This window comes from Odontomachus brunneus, unplaced genomic scaffold (assembly GCF_010583005.1).
Source record: "Odontomachus brunneus isolate Ranch 3 - 2012 unplaced genomic scaffold, Obru_v1 Obru_scaffold_053, whole genome shotgun sequence".
Classification (NCBI taxonomy): Eukaryota; Metazoa; Arthropoda; class Insecta; order Hymenoptera; family Formicidae; genus Odontomachus; species Odontomachus brunneus.
Window position 1 is genome coordinate 1,390,234 of NW_022639503.1, and position 16,785 is coordinate 1,407,018.

General features: G+C 35.1%; 1 protein-coding gene across 1 annotated transcript in view; it reads left to right on the plus strand.

Moving 5' to 3' along the window:
• Positions 1–1,378: 1,378 nt before the first annotated feature.
• The window catches only part of LOC116845570 (cysteine-rich secretory protein 2-like), a 131,480-nt gene continuing 116,073 nt past the window's right edge, over positions 1,379–16,785 (plus strand). Inside the window, exon 1 of the mRNA XM_032818367.1 lies at positions 1,379–1,527. The gene's annotated coding sequence lies outside the window, so the exon portion shown is untranslated. The remainder of the gene's footprint in view (positions 1,528–16,785) is intronic.

The following is a 16,785-nucleotide window of genomic DNA, read 5'->3' on the forward strand; positions in this document are numbered from 1 at the left end:
CTGTCAATATTAATAAATTCGAAAAGTGGGGGGCTAACTTCATACAGGCTTACAAGTAACATGTGCGTTCTTTGCCACTTCGGGCCGGTTGTTCCAATTTCTTAGTAAATTAACTGATAGTTAAATCATGTCTGTCTTTGTCTAAATTAAAAGAAAAATAAAAACAGACATATGATTTAATAATTAATTTACAAAAAAGTTGGACCAACTTAGGGTCCTTAGATCTGTAATAATAATCATTGCTTGAAGTTTGTCTCACATGGAAAACTCAGATTTTTATTTAGAGTTAGATCCGATTTTTTCTTAATTGAATTATATGATATGTATGATAACGTATCTTGATTCAGCTGAAAAACTCTCATCTAACTCTAAATTCAAATTTGAATATCTTATTTGAGAGAAATTTCAAGTAATGACTATTAATACGGATCTTAATTCCATAAGTAATAGTTATTGTTTTAAACTCTCTAGTGTCTCAAGTATCTCTAGTGAGATATTCAGACCTCAGTTCAGAGTTAAATGAGAATTTCTCAGTTGAATCGCGGTTACAGGTATAAATATCACGTATATTATGATTTAAGTGAAAAACTCGGATCGAACTCTGAATAGAAGTCTAAGAGTATCTCACGTGAAACAAGTTTCAGATGATGACTATTAATACGGGCCTAAAATAGTGCTAAATAGAACTTCAATTTTCATCTGTATTAAAATAAAGTATGAAGTGCAAGTTTTAATAAATAGACTAATCCTTCAGAATATATAGATATTGAAGAGCTCAGGTGTTTTGAAAGTGGAGCTGAAATTTCGACTCAAGAGATATTTAATTATTTAAAAGACAGAACGTCTAACACGAGTCGATGTTCCGCTCGTTTTACTCGTTAAAATGATCAGTCTTTCGAAATTAAATAATCCTTTCGATTTTATTCGGCGAACACGACAGCTCTTTTGCAGCCTGCTTGTTATCTCTCGACATGCTTCAACACGCGAACAAGTTAGACGCGAATGGCAAGACAGCCATTTCCCACCTGCAAGTTCATCATCGCGTTACATAATAATGTCTAATCGTATTTAATCGCGTTTAATTGCCGACAACTTGACAGCGGCGATTCGCGCCGATCTACAATGTAACGATCGTTACGTCTCCCGTCGCGTCGGAATTGTTGCGTGCTCGGCGAAGCCGCGCTCACCGACACGCGCTGGAACGTTCTTCGCATTTTCATACTTTTCTTCGCCGCGCGGATGACTCAAGCGGGCTTTTAACGAAGAACATTATTGCCGGGAGCCTTCAAACTGATTACGCCTCGTCAATAGGAGGACTCCTCTTGGCGCGTTCCAAAGACTATAAAAGACAAGCCGGTCGCGATCGATCGTCAGTTGACTGTAGGCTTTTTATTGCCAAGTGCGCGGCTCGCTTTCGCGACGCAAAAAAAGCCCATCGATTTGTCGCATCTGGCTCGCGGTGTTGTTGTTAGCAGCGGCGACAGCGGACGGCAACGACGAGGCAAAGAGGGCGACGAAGCTTAAAAGGTAAGATCCTTAGTTAGCATTCCGTCGTATTCCGTAATGGTCGCGTTTTTGATATTGAAACAGGGCGAGCTCTCGCGCGAGAGCTCGTTGACGATGAAAATATTATTTTTATCGCGACTTTATCGATTTTTCGTGGCGATTGCCCGCGCGCTATTCGTCAAATGCCTAGCCGGTATTCTAAACGGGGTGACGCCGACAGCTCGGCGAAGCTATTTCAGCGGTTCGTTATTTTTCATTGGAACATCGAGCTTTTACTCGAGCTTGCGGCTTATATCGAGGTGACACCAAAACGAGAAAATATTCAAACATGTGACGCCTTTTTGAAAGAAGCTCCACGCAGAGATAGAAGATTAGCATCTATTTAAAACTACTGTACTTCAATTGACAAACATTGTTTCATATATAAGCGACAATGTGCAATTCTGTTAGAAGAACTTTAAATCGGGCATCGGGTCGTTCCTCCCTGATGAAGCGGACTGAAATTCGCGAACTGAAACGTCGGTTCGCGAAACGTCGGAATCAAACAAAGAAGAATCCATGCCCGGAAACCAAATCTAAGAACTTTATAGTTTTGAATTTCAACGATGTTTCAATTTTATTTGTATAATAGTCTCGTAAGAAGCACAACATGATTATTTTGTAATTATATCTATATTAAAAACAATATATAATTCAATATAATATAAAACAATATAATATATTCAATATAAACAATTCAATATAATAAAAACAAATATAACAACAAATATATTTAAAAACTATATTATTTTTTAACTGTTTTTAAAACTCTAACTAAATTTCTCTAACCTATACATTTTGAGGACTAAATATTCTGAAAATTAACTTTAAATTAATTCTAAACTTTGAAACTATATCATACTTTCAATCTAATATTTCGTGCTTCCCATTAATAAAAATTATTTTTGAATAATAAGAACACAGGCTTTTTCCTTCGTTGAGAGAAATATGATACACATAAAATATATGTAGAGGAACTTATTTTGCGAGGAACTTATTTTCGTCTAACGCCGTGTAATCTCGTTTGAAGATTAACTTGTCAAAAATAAAGATATTTTTCAAACAGGAATGCTCTTTTTTTCTGTGCGGTGAGAGAAAATTTATTTTGTAATTGCGACGATCGAATTCGAGGAGTTCCATCGCGAGGCGACACCGTTCAAAGGAAAGTCCTCGATGAAAAATCCAAGTGAGCACCGAGCAGTAGCTGCGGAATAAATTAACGCGTGGACACACGAGAAAGAATATTCTTGTTTTGAAATTCTCTTTATTCTTGATATGTAAATCCTAAAATGAGATTACGTAGCATTAAACAAAAGTAAGTTACCTGCATCAATGCATTTTGTATGGTACACGGAAAAAAAGGTTTGGTTGAATTAATCAAATATCTAGTCGAATATGAACGATCCAGAAATTCCGATTGAAGTAACCCGAATGCGGTTTAAGATAATAAGATTTTTGGTTGACTTAAACAGAATTCGGGTTACTTCAATCGGAATTTCTGGATCGTTCATATTCGACCAAATATTTGGTTAATTCAATCAAACCTTTTTTTCTGTGTATGATTGAACAAAGGAAAAAATATTCTTATTGTTTAAAAATATTTTTCGCGGAAAGCACAAACATTCGAAAATAGTCTTGCAATCACAGCGAAAATAAACAGAGAAATTAGCTGAGATGGAGAAATAACTAGTAAATACTGCGCATATGTTTTGCATTTAATCAATATAAGTGACGGGGATAGAATTCTATCTGAACTGTTTGTGAAGTCTGGCAAGAAAGTCTCTTTGTGGCGCCCATTCAGATTAAAGCCAGCTACACTTCTTATGGAAATTGACTGTGGTAGACAAAAAAGAGTAGCGACGAGAGACAAACGAATGTATAATCCTCATATGCTTGCAGATATTGCTAGAATGCTGCTGCTGCTGCTACTGCTGTAAATTCTACGTACCACAGACAATTTTCTAGCAGATACAAAAAACGGCGATAAATTTTAACTGTGACATTTAGAATTCTATCTGGACCAGTAAAACATTTTTTTGAGTGAAATATTCACGAAAAAAAGACAATATGGTTGGCACAAGTAGATTTATGTGTAGGCCAACTATATTGTTTCTTCCGCGTTGGATTGAGAATATGATGCTTTCAAATATTAGAAAAACATAACATCACCATCAAAATAATCATATTGTACTTCTTGAGACTAGTTTGATATTCGAATACAATCATAGCATTATTGAAATTCAAGATTTTACATTAAAAAACAAAATGGTCTTGCAGTTGGCAAAAATTATCTAGACACGAGAAATGAGTCGAGATGAATAAATAGCAAATGCTATGATATCGCATATGTTTTCTATTTAATCAATGTAGATGACAAAATTTCTATTTACTATTTGAACTATTTATAAAATTAAACAAGAACATTTCTCTCTACGGTGTCTCTCCAAATTAAAGCTAGTCACACATATAAAAATTGACTGTGATAGACAAAAATACGAGACAAATGAATATATAATCCTCACACTCATATAAATTTGCTCTTATAGGTATTTCTAGAATGATGCTACTGTGAATTCTATACGTACCACAATTTTCTAACAGAAACAAAAGACATCGGTCACTATTAATTGTGACTTTAGGATTCTAAGTTTTGCGATTTTTAGAACTCTGTCTGGATCAGCAAAGACATTTTTTGAGTGGAAAATTTTTCCAACAAAGTTATATATCATTGCTCACGCATGAAACAATGATTGTTAACTTGAGTATATTAATTTTAAGTGGATTTTTAAGTTGATTTTTTATCTGTGTATATGTTTGAATAGACGGACAAGACGCGACGAGTAAATAACTAACGGCAAATACGTGAAATAAATAAATCCTGGCGGACATTCCGCGACGAACGGCGCCATCGCGTAATCACGACGAAATTAATGATGTCTCGCGGAAAAACAGGCTTTCCCCTTCCTCTCGGTCGGAATCGAGATAAAAGGAAACGCGAGACGGGGAAACGTATAACGTCGATGTTTCCGGTTTTAATGGGGTGAGGCAGAGAATGGGCGGACGGGCGATCCGAAAGCCCGGAAACGGGCTTTAACGAGGTTCGGTAGGATGGCGCGCGACGAGGACACATCGGGGCGCAAAGAACCTCCTAGCGCAAAAACCTGTGCAGCGCGCGTACACATACATACAACCAGTGTTGGATATTGATCGATGAAAACTTTAACTAGAATAATCGGCAAGTCGATGAAAACTTTCTTCGACTAAAACAATCAGCAAATCTCCATCATCAAGATTAATCAATCGTCATATATAAAATAGTTCCATCAATTAATGAAGTTATTAGTCAAACTTTGATATAATTGACTATACACTGAACAATAATTAATTTTATGAATCGATATTTGAGTCTTTCGCGGTGTCTATGAATATTAGAACCTGACAGACCAACAAATTTTCCTCCCACCCTTCCCCCTGACAACCCCTCACCTCCCTGCTTCCTCTACCCTCCTCTATGTCAATCACTATAAAAAGGTAGATCTCTCAGGAGCAATTCGGCATCGGGTCGTTCCTCCCTGATGAAGCGGACTGAAACGTTCGTGAAACGTCGGAATCAGACAAAGAAGAATCCACGCGGCCTAAATCCGGAAACCAAATCTAATTTTATGAATCAATAAAATTATTTCTGATCATATAAATGTGCAATGTTGAATTTACAAGATAACATAAAATCTATTACTTAATTTTTTTTCATTAGAAGAGATATCTTTGTAGATATGTGTATAGTGATAAGAGTGTTTAATTCTCTCTCATATACTTGTTGATAGTGTTGGACATAAATCGATTAAAATTTTCATCGACTAAAATAACGAATCAATCGTCAAAATTAATCAATTGTCACATATAAAATCACAAATAGTTCCATCGACTGATGAAATTATTAATCAAATCTTGATATGACTGATTATACACTAAATAATAATTAATTTCATGAATCGATAAAATTATTCCCGATTACGTAAATGACGATTAATTAATTTCGATGATTGATTCGCCGGTTATTTTAGTTAAAATAATTTTCATCGACTAATGCCCAATACTATCAACCAAGTATATAAGAAAGATTATGAAATTAAACACACTTGTCACATACCTATAAATGTATTTTTTTCAATGAAAAAAAAATTAAATAATAAGTTTTATGTTATTTTATTCAATTACATAATGTTATTTTATTCAAAGTACTATTCAACAGGCAGTGTCAAGAGAGATCATGAAATTAAGCACCTTTATCAGTGTATACGTACCTACAAAGGTATTCTTTTTAATGAAAAAAAAAATTAAAGGGTAAAATAATTAATAGATTTAATGTATATTCAAAGTAATACTTAAAAGTTGTGGGTATTAATTAGCGAAAAATTTCTTTGATTAAAATAGTTGGCGAGTCAATAATCAGAATAAATCAATCATCATACACAAAATCGTAAATAGTCCCATCGACCAAATTAATTATCAGTCGAATCTCGATGCGATTGATTATACACTGAATAATAATTAATTTCATCAATTGCTTAAAATATTGCTGATTATACAAATGACTATTGATTAATTCTGACGATAGATTCGCCGATTTTAGCTTCTAGTTAGATCAGATAATGAGAATTCTCATCAACTAATGCCCGTCACAGCATACAACAGTGCTGTGAAACTGTTCGTGTAACAGCTACCCCCGCCGAGGGTAAAATCATGGTGACGAATGAAAAAGAGAGGCACAGAAATGGGGAAGAAGGAGGCAGGACCGTGGGTGGTAAAACCGTTCGATGCAGTTGCCGAGAAAACTCCGACGGGGCGAACGTCCCGAGCAACGACAACAAGCCTGCAGCTATCCTAATTAGAGCGATCACGTCGGAATTTAATTAACCCTTCGCGGTGACAGCGCGTTTAAAAATTTCTCAGCAGCGTGCAGCGTGAGGCGAGCGCGCGAGTTCTGTTTTTCATTCTTTTTCTGCCTCTTCCCTGCTTTTTATGACTCTGTTTGAGAGAATCAAGCGGTCCCGATATGAAAGACTCGCTCGATACTCGAGAGTACCTTCGCGCGTTACTCGTGAACGCGCGGGAATCAATTTGTTTGCGTGTCGTCGCAATAATTCACGGACTACGAGTTCAGAATCACGTTCGAATGTTGTTCTCTGCAGATACTTCTTATGGCACGCAATGTCATTTCTTGTGGACTTCTCTGTTACACGGAAGGCACGCAGCCGGAGGAATCTCGCGAGTAAAATAGAAAGGGAATGTTTGCGCGATAATGACACGTTCATTTCACGATAGCAACTGATGATAATTACGATTAATACGTTCGCTGTCAGCGTCGCACATGTGCGACACGTGTTACGTAAAATACACTATCTGCCTATTCATTATACTTTGTATGCACGCACATAAAGGAATATCATTCTACTGCTAAGAAAAGCGATCACACTCCGTTAACATTCCCTTTTTTAAACCACGGTTATCTTCAACAAGACTTTTAATAATAATCTTAAAATATACTCATTATAAATCGTAGAAAAGCTCATTATCGTGTATTCTAAAGAAGAATTTGTTCTCATTGCAAGAATATTACGAAACTGTATCGACGAAAAAATTGGTTTAAGTCTATGTAGTAAGAAAACCGAATTCTCTTGTTTTGATTAAAATGTTAAACAGTTACTACACGAAGAGAATATTGTAGTAAAAATTACAATGCAATTTTAGTAGTCCGGGAATAGACTGACGCAAAAATTACAATAAAATATAGTAAAGATAACTATAAACATAACTCTTACCATATTTATGGTTATTTTTACTATATTTTATTATAATTTTCGTAATAGCGACAGTCTATTCTCAGACTAATAACGTTGCATTGTAATTTTTACTACAATATTCTTTCCGTGTAGGATTCAGAATGATTTTGAATAAATTAAATGATAAATTCACAATAGATTTATAGGGTGTGTCAGATAAAAAGTTTACCTCAAGAATTCCCATTATTTCAAACAATATAGGAAAATAGTGCCTACAAAAGTTTTATGGTTTTGACGGAGACGCAACGTAGTGACAATTACTTTGCTATAAGTGAAGGTATGAAGTGAAAGTATAAGTGAGGAGATTTAAAAGGTCACTTTAAATTTGTTTATTAAAGTAAATGTCCCAGTAATTGAACAAAGTCCCAATGATTAATACATTAACAATAGATTTATATTTGACATTTCTAAAAAAAATTTTTAAGATTTTGCTGAAAGATATTCGTTTCTGCCAACTTGCAATGTTATTCGATGAATGTTTAATCATTAGTTAATACATAAACTAATCTATTGTTAATGTATCAATCATTGGGACATTGTTCAACTACTGGAATATTTACCTTATTGCTATACTTTTGTAAACTATTGTATATACTGTTATGTAATATATATTACTTATTCGATAATTAACATTTTTATTATTTTCTACTATTCTCTTTTTTCTCCTTTAAAAAAATGTAACAGAATAATGAAATAAATCATGCACGCTACGGATACGAAATTCGAGAGGAGGATCATTTCTTGGCTGTGGGCTATTCCACCTCGCCATACGGGAACATGAACGGGAATGTCTACACGAGAAGTCGTACACGGAAGCTGGGGGTAATTAAAGGAGGTCACGACAAAGAGAAAAGAAACTCAGCTGGAAAGTACCCGGCGTATGGGGAGAAAAGTGCAATCTCGAATCGCATAATGTGCTCGGAATCGTGCGGGTAGCAAAACGCGGCTCTTAAGCGCAAGTGGGGTCTTCTGTGTCGTCTTATTTTGCCGCGACTATTACCAAACGCTCTCTCCAACGAGTGTGTGTCTCGCAATAGTCCACGTAATAAGTTACGCGTGGAAAAAAAAAAATTATTCAGTTGATTCTGCAAGTCTGTAGCTTGCTGAACGAAATTAAACGTTACAATTAAGTAGATTTGCTAGTGGGTAAAGATATTAAGTTTAGTTTGGCTCAGACAACTCCGTTTTTGTTGATATTATTTTAGTGGTTGCAAAAAATCGTATTCGTACTTTGAGCTAATTGAAGTTTGCGAAACAAATTTATTATTTTTACTAAATAAATCGTTATTCAGTAGATAATGAAGAAATATTTTTGTTCGTTTGTGCATTTCTATTAAGTCTGACTGCAAATGACCGTAATGAGAAATATGTTATCATCATAATGTGTTATGTAAATTAAGTTTGCTTTTTAGTTAACTTTTTGAATTATAGTGGAATGCTAGCGCATTTTTTTCATTTTTAATAATGTTAACTTATCAGCAGACAGTAGATTATGTTATTATTATACATATTCTCTCTCTTTCTCTCTCTCTTCCTCTTTCTGTACATTTGTATGATATAATATTCAAATATAAATTGCATGTATCTTTACATATGTGAATGTATTTACACTTGTAATATTTTATTCTATTATTCTGTGCTTATTATTATTATTATTGCTTCAGTTAACTTCCATTGCTGGAACTGATAATTTTGAAACGCACCGAGTTTCCTTTAATACAATAGTAAACTGATTAATTACATATACTACATTATATTTTCCACCAATTGCGGTATAGAATCGTCTTCGCTGCGCTAACAAATTTGCCGCGCCGCAACATCAAACTTTACTAGATATAACCACAAATTTTACGCAGCTCTATGATTTGGTTACTGTAAAACAGTAAATCGACTGTCATTATTCTGTTACATTTTTTTAAAGGAGAAAAAAGAGAATAGTAGAAAATAATAAAAATGTTAATTATCGAATAAGTAATATATATTACATAACAGTATATACAATAGTTTACAAAAGTATAGCAATAAGGTAAATATTCCAGTAGTTGAACAATGTCCCAATGATTAATACATTAACAATAGATTAGTTTATGTATTAACTAATGATTAAACATTCATCGAATAACATTGCAAGTTGGCAGAAACGAATATCTTTCAGCAAAATCTTAAAAATTTTTTACAGTAAAACTTGTTAACACAGTAAATCGACTGTCCGTATATCACTGTATATGCTATAGTAACGTACTATACAGCAATATATTATGCAATAATATACTATACACTATATATATTACTATATGCTATATTACTATTATCTATACACTCCAAAAATTGATGTGTTAAATTTAACATTTCATGTATCTCAAATCATCTACTCTCATTTATGTATAAATTTAACACAAAACAAATATAGTAAAAAGTAACACGCAAAATATGTAAAAAATTAACACATGTAAGAATTTAACACTTGAATACCGTCAGGAATCACAGTTTGTGTTAAATTGACATGTATAATGTTAAATTAACTGAAATAAAACGTTACTTTAACATTTGAGAGAAGTATTAATCTACGGTTTTGATGAAGTGAAAATGTTAAATTGATATAATCCATGTCTGACATATTAAATATGTCAATTTAACATAACCTGTGATTCCTGACGATATTCAAGTGTTAAATTCTTGAGTTAATTTTTTCCATATTATGCGTGTTACTTTTGAACACATTTGTTTTGTGTTGAATTTACACGTAAATGAGAATGGATGATTTGGGTACTGTAGCACATATATGTACATTGTAAAAACTGATGTGTTAAATTTAACACATTTCATGTGTTAAATTTAACACATCAGTTTTTACAATGTACATATATGTGCTACAGATTTGTTAGGCTAGGCGAGATTTCCAGAGTCGCGACAGCGAAACTTTTCTTTTTCGTCGCTGATATCACCCATTATTGATGGTCGGTCACCGACAGTGTTTATGTGTCGCGCGTTTTACAGAACCGCGATTAATTACACGCACGCGTGACACGCCCATTATCGTGGAGAAACGATTCTTCACTATTTACGAGACCTCCAACATCGTGCTCGTTTGCAAGCCGATATCCATCGAGGAAGACATCCCTTAGGAATCCAAGACGCGAGCGTTAATAGTCTAATCGGCCTTAATTTCGACTTGATTGCCGTTGTAATGTTTACACCGTCATTCGTGTTACCATCGCCGCGTGAATAATGAGTGCCTGTTACGTGACGCGTAATCATCGATTCGCGCGGATATTTTTATGGCTAACTCGCGGCGCGGCGTCGAACGATAATAAAGCGTTCCGCTTGCGCGATGGTAGACACTGCGAGGGAAATTTTTAATGAACGCGCGGCGCTCCAATTACATCGTAACGAACGCACCGTGGCAAAACCGCGCGATACCGATTATTTTGGCGACGCAATTTCGCGCGGATTCCTGCGCAAAAATTCTCGTCTTCCTGCGCGCGCGCGCACGCGAATGTAAATCGCGACGAATGAACAACGACGTCGTGGTGAATTTGCGCTTTGTTTATCCTGATTCTCATTCGCGACGATGCGGTGGCCGCGTGAGCGTGTATCGTCAGATAGTGAAACCATAGTGCCTCGGCTTTGCCGCGAGGTAATTGCCTCGCCCTTTTAACGGCGCATTCCTTGATGAACTTGGATTCGATTTGCCCCCCACCGCTATTTCCTACCCCGCTCCTCCCTCCCCCGACGAGTGTTCCCGTTTCTCCGTTCGCGCTGTTATAGTTTCCCCGCGCTGAACTTCAATTACGTGTGCCGCGACTGCAGCGTCATCATTATCGTCCCACCTAATTCACGGCATTGATTTAAATTGCGTACAAACGCACAAACTTGCCGATTTACACGGCGGTAACACGTAGGAAAGACTGTATGGCCCCAGGGGCCATGATTGCTGGTGTTTTTTTTAGTATTTATCTTGAAAAAGATAGCAGATACAAAATCACAAAGTGGTTCTTTCAGAACAAATAAATATTTTTCTCTGCGTTTCATTAAAATCGGAATAATATTACAGTTGAGAAATAGAAAAAATTGATTTGGTAATAGCAAAGTAAATTTTCGAGTTTCTCGAAATTTTTTATTAATATTCTATTAATATAAATTTTCTATTAAATATACGATTAACGGCGTTGTGGTGGGCATTAATAGATAGAAGAAGGCTGTCTCAATCTTGTTCATACAGTCAGTCATAACAATTAGTTGCCTAAGGAGTTGTAACTTCGAAATTTTTTAATGTAGGACATTTAACCCCGGTTTGCCTAACACTCTTCACTTTCACAGAACGTATCGAGAATTAAAACGACAGGTTGTAAAGAAAGGAATCGAGTCCTTCCTGTTTCGAAACAATTTCGGAAAGATTGCTGATACACTGTACTGAAAAAAAGATTTGATTGACGAAACTAAAATTTGGTTGAAATGGAATTAACCAAATGTTTGATAATTACAACAAAAAAATTTAATTAGTGTTACTTTGTCTTACTTTTTCAGTAATATATTTACTCAGTCACTAAGCAAAGCAAAATAGTGGCAATTAAATTTTTTAGTTGTAATTATCAAACATTTGATTAATCCCATTTCAACCAAATTTTGATCAACCAAATCTTTTTTTCAATATAAAAGAATTATTGTTTTTATGTGTCTAGTAGGACGTAAGAAATCAAAACAAATTAAATTTAAAATGCAATTAAATTGTCTGGTTATCGAACATTTAGTGAATCCCATTTAACTAAATTTTGATGTACCAAAAATTTTTGTTCAGGCAACAAAATCCTTTTCCTAGTATACGAGAATGTATGTAATTGAGTTAGAAAGGACTTTCGTTAATCGAGTTCCGCGATAATTAACGCACAACGGCTTATTCACTCGTCGATACCGGATGATCAATTATCGAGACATTTATTATCGAGAGATGCGGTCGCCAGATAAATCATCCAAGCATATGAACATTCACCGCCGCCGATTCGCCAAAGAATCGTCCGTGGAAAACCCGAGTCTAAATTTTAGTTCTACATTAAGGAAATGTCATAAAATAACTTTACCGACGATATACTGACTTTCTCCTACAAAGTTCACGTCGTATTGGTTGAACAGAATTAGCTAGCATGGTGAAACGAAATAGCATATATTTATATAAGATCTATGTGTGTACAAGAATTCTCTTCATCTCCTTAATCCTTCAAATTCCGTCGAACTTGAAGGATCAATGAAGTATTCTGAAATATACTACATAGACTATTGTCCCACCTTGATATTATAAATGATTGTTTATTGACGTTTTCTCCGTCATCATTTGATCATCTCAATATTCCATCTGCATTTAATCTTTATCTTTAATTTCAGTTAGCAATGTAGTCATTATTTATCTTTCTCGACGGCGAATAGAAAAAAGTATGTCAGATATAAGCAGATATTAAGTAATCTAACAAGGCTAAGCTGTCAATGAATAATAAAAGCAATTTATCTGCGAGAGAGCGAGCTAGCCAACGCAACCTGTCGATAGTCGCTAAATCGCGCATCCAAATTCTATATTTCGTAACTTATTCAACAATCCTAAGGAAATTGTTAATTTCTCTTAGCTGAACAAATCTTGCAAACGTTCAATTATTAAAGTCATTAGGTTTAATGTACTTAACGTCTGATTTACTTAACTTTCCATTCACAGAATGGAATGACTTATATTGTGCAATTAGGTCAACTTTTCTCGTCAGTCGATGAAACATTTATAGCGTCCGCATAACAACACTTCAGTTTCTATTAAGCTTTTATTTTCGACGAAATTTTTCAGTTGGATTTGTCCTATCAGATTGCTGAACTTAATTTTTACTCGATTTGACTCGATTGCAATTGATGCAATCGGATTTGCTTAACTCAAAGACTTGGTTCGTTTTATCCTTCTTTTCTTCCGTATTTCTTTCAACGTTCGACGGAATTCGCGGGAGTTAAAGGGCCACAGACCAATGTAACGCTCTGAAAAAAAGCGGGATTAATTTGGCGAAAATGGATCAACTGAACGTTTTGAAACGTTGTATGTTAATTAAGCATCTATAAATATAAATATAGCAGCATAATAACTATTAAATTTTACATTACTATTTTTGTTATTTAAAAAATCTATAAATAAATATGTAATATGTATGCAATATGCAGGTCGAACTTATAACTGCAAAAATATTGACAGGAAAGATAGTTGGAGAATAAACCTAAATCTTAAGCTATGGAAATTGCAAAAACAATAGCTGCTTAAAAATTAAATATTCAAATTTCGCATCTTTTTGTTATTTTGCACTATTAAAAAAGATATTAAGTTTAATGTTTTTTCCGAATTTTTTAGATTTATCTTCCAACTACAAGCACATTATTTAAAAAAACCTTTTAATTTTTTTTATCTCAGGTCACTAGAAGGGACTTTATCTCTTCCGCAGCGATATTTTTGCAGTCATGAGTTCGGTCACATATGCTGTATATTTATTTATAGGTTTTTCTAAATAACAAAATTAGTAATACAAAGTTTAATAGTCAATTAATATGTAATGTTTCAAAATATTCGGTTGACCCATTTTCACAAAATTAATTTTCGAAAATACGCTTTTTCAGACATTGGATTGGTTCCTTTGAAGCACAGTACTATAAAAATTCGTATTCTAATAAAACATTCATGTCGCATGTCTAGAATGACGACCCAAGAGATCATTTCTGTTGGAACTAATCTCTTTATTTTCCCATTTTTATAGAATAGAGGTGATTTCACCGTGCAATCACCGTGCAACAAAATATTTCGATTACTATACACAGGCTGAACGGTGATTTCGAAATGAAGCTGTGCCTGAAGCTATGATTTGGTTCCAATAGGTGATTCTCACGGTGAAAGCACTCTGTGTCCCAAAGGGTTAATAATGTGAAACCAAGATTTCGACTCGGGAAGAGTCGCGCAGGACAGCCGTATATAAAGCCGTGGCGCACGTAAAACCGCGGCACGGCCTCCGCCAAAAATATTACACCTGTAAATCCTGCCTGCGCGCGACTTTTCGGAGCGTAACGCACGCTCCGACGCGCTCGTCGCTCCCCGACTCTCCGCGTCGCGGAAAACGTATTTCAGCGGCGGTAATGAGGGACGGCAAGTTTTTGTTATAATTAGCTCGCGCGCTTCCCGCGCGAGCTTGCGCCAGCACTCGCGCCACCGGGATTTCTTTATCAAGCCGCGCGCGTTCTCTCCATCTCGACACGCGGGCGCGTGTACGCGTGCACGTCGCACGCCTCGTGCGCGGGAATAAAGATGCGGGTCGCACGCGACGATGCATATGCACGAGCACGTTTTGCAGAGAGAATAGCTGATTAGCCCTTTTTCTGACACGCGTCCCGGAAACACCGCCTTTATTAACGACAGGATGAAAAGGAGACTCCCCGAGCCCCTCCCTACCTCTCTCCTTCTCTCCGGCTTTCTTTGAGCGGTAAGCAAATTCGGCCTCTCGCTCTCTCCGCGTTCGTTGGACTCCGCTTTACTCCTTTGTCTCGTACATGTTGTTTAAAAAATTACACTAAAAATATACATATTAGAAATGTCAGAAGAATATATAAATATGTAGATGAAATATAAACAGGGGAGAAAGGAAAATCATTGCAGGAGCCGGTCGCTGGATGTTAGAGCGAGTAATTTCATACTGCGGAAGGATAACAGTGTTTGAAGGTGTTTACGCGCGTGGTATATCGACCTTTCCGCGCCGAACTATCTCTTATTATTAATATTAAAGGTCTGTTACTCGTAATGAAAAAATAATGAAAAATTAGAGATTAATCAGTATTGCATCTGAAAGTGATCACAAATAATTTGGCACTAATTCAGAGTTTGGGTCGAAAGTTATTCTTTCCACTTTGAAGTGTAAGTCCAGCAAACCTGATAATATCCTGACAACGCCAAATGATAGTTTAGTGATGCATTACTGATGTTTCTAACGTCAATGATATGTCATTAACATGTAATTAACACGTCATCCTGCTATTTGGGAATATTTTAAATCGTACTGCTGTGGAAATATATGATGTTGCAATCTTCAGCAAGGGAGAAGATGATAAAAAATAATGACGAAAATCTCAATTCTTCCATATGTGTACTTTAAGAGTCGACTTTTTTTTCTCTCAATGGCAGTTTAAGCGTAGATTTAAGTTTAAACTGTAATGAGTTCGATATATCTAAACAGAGTTTAAAGTTAAATCTAAGTTGAAGCTACTATTGAAAAATCGGTTCCAGGTATTCAAAACAACGTTTGCAAAGTTTCATTGTGGTTCAGATATGTAAAAGTTTAAAAGTTAGAGAAATACAATAATTCAACTATAAAAATATAACGTAATGTTACAATAAAAACATGTTATTTGATCGTTATTTTATCGCATATACATATCATACATTTTCATACAGAAAAAATAAAATTATTATTTCTAATTTCCAGTTACTTTTTGCAAGAATTGTATGGACAATAGACCTTTAAAAAAACTCCACTGCTTCTTTCAAATGATTAAGTTCTGTATTAATTGATTCCATTTAATTCTTTTGCTACCAACGGAACATGTGTTTTTTCCACCATTAATAATAATTTTATTCAGTTGAATTCACAGTTTATTTGATATTTAGAACATATCATTTATCACTCACTACCTTGTTAAGATAAATATGCCCTTCTAAAAACCACAGGACATCAGCATCACGGCCCTCTATCACTTTGTCGTCAAACTATAAAACTTTTAACTTTTTATTTAATTAATTTTATAATTTTTTATTAATTAAAGTTTTTATTATTTTTTTAATTTTTAATTTTTAATTTTTAACTTTTAATTTTTCTATTTTTAATTTAATTTTTAATTTTGCAAGAAAAGAAGTAAAAGTAAAAAAAACTGTACCTTTAAGAAACAAAATTGGTATTTAAAGGTTAACCTTTTAAGAATTAATATCTAACCTCTCAACCAAGAATCGAATCTCGATCTCGCTGCTTGCTGTACTTGCCAATATCCAACGAACGACTCTCACGGATCATGCTTCTCTCGTTCCGGTTATTTCGTCTTTTAATTATTCAGGGACGCGTTCGGCCGACAATTAACGTTCGGATCAGTTTGCACGCGTTATTGAAGATAAAGAACGGAGGACAAGAGGAGGAGGGAGAAAGAAGATAAAACAGAACGCCCCACGAATATAAAGCGATCCGCGCGTTTCGCTTCGCATCCGGCTGAACCTTTGCTAATGGAGGTTCAACGACAAATTTGTTGAAAGAATACTGAGAGTGCGCGACCGGTTTCTACGTTTCTCCCGGATCACTCCGTACGGATATATATATATATATATATATATATATATATATATATATATATA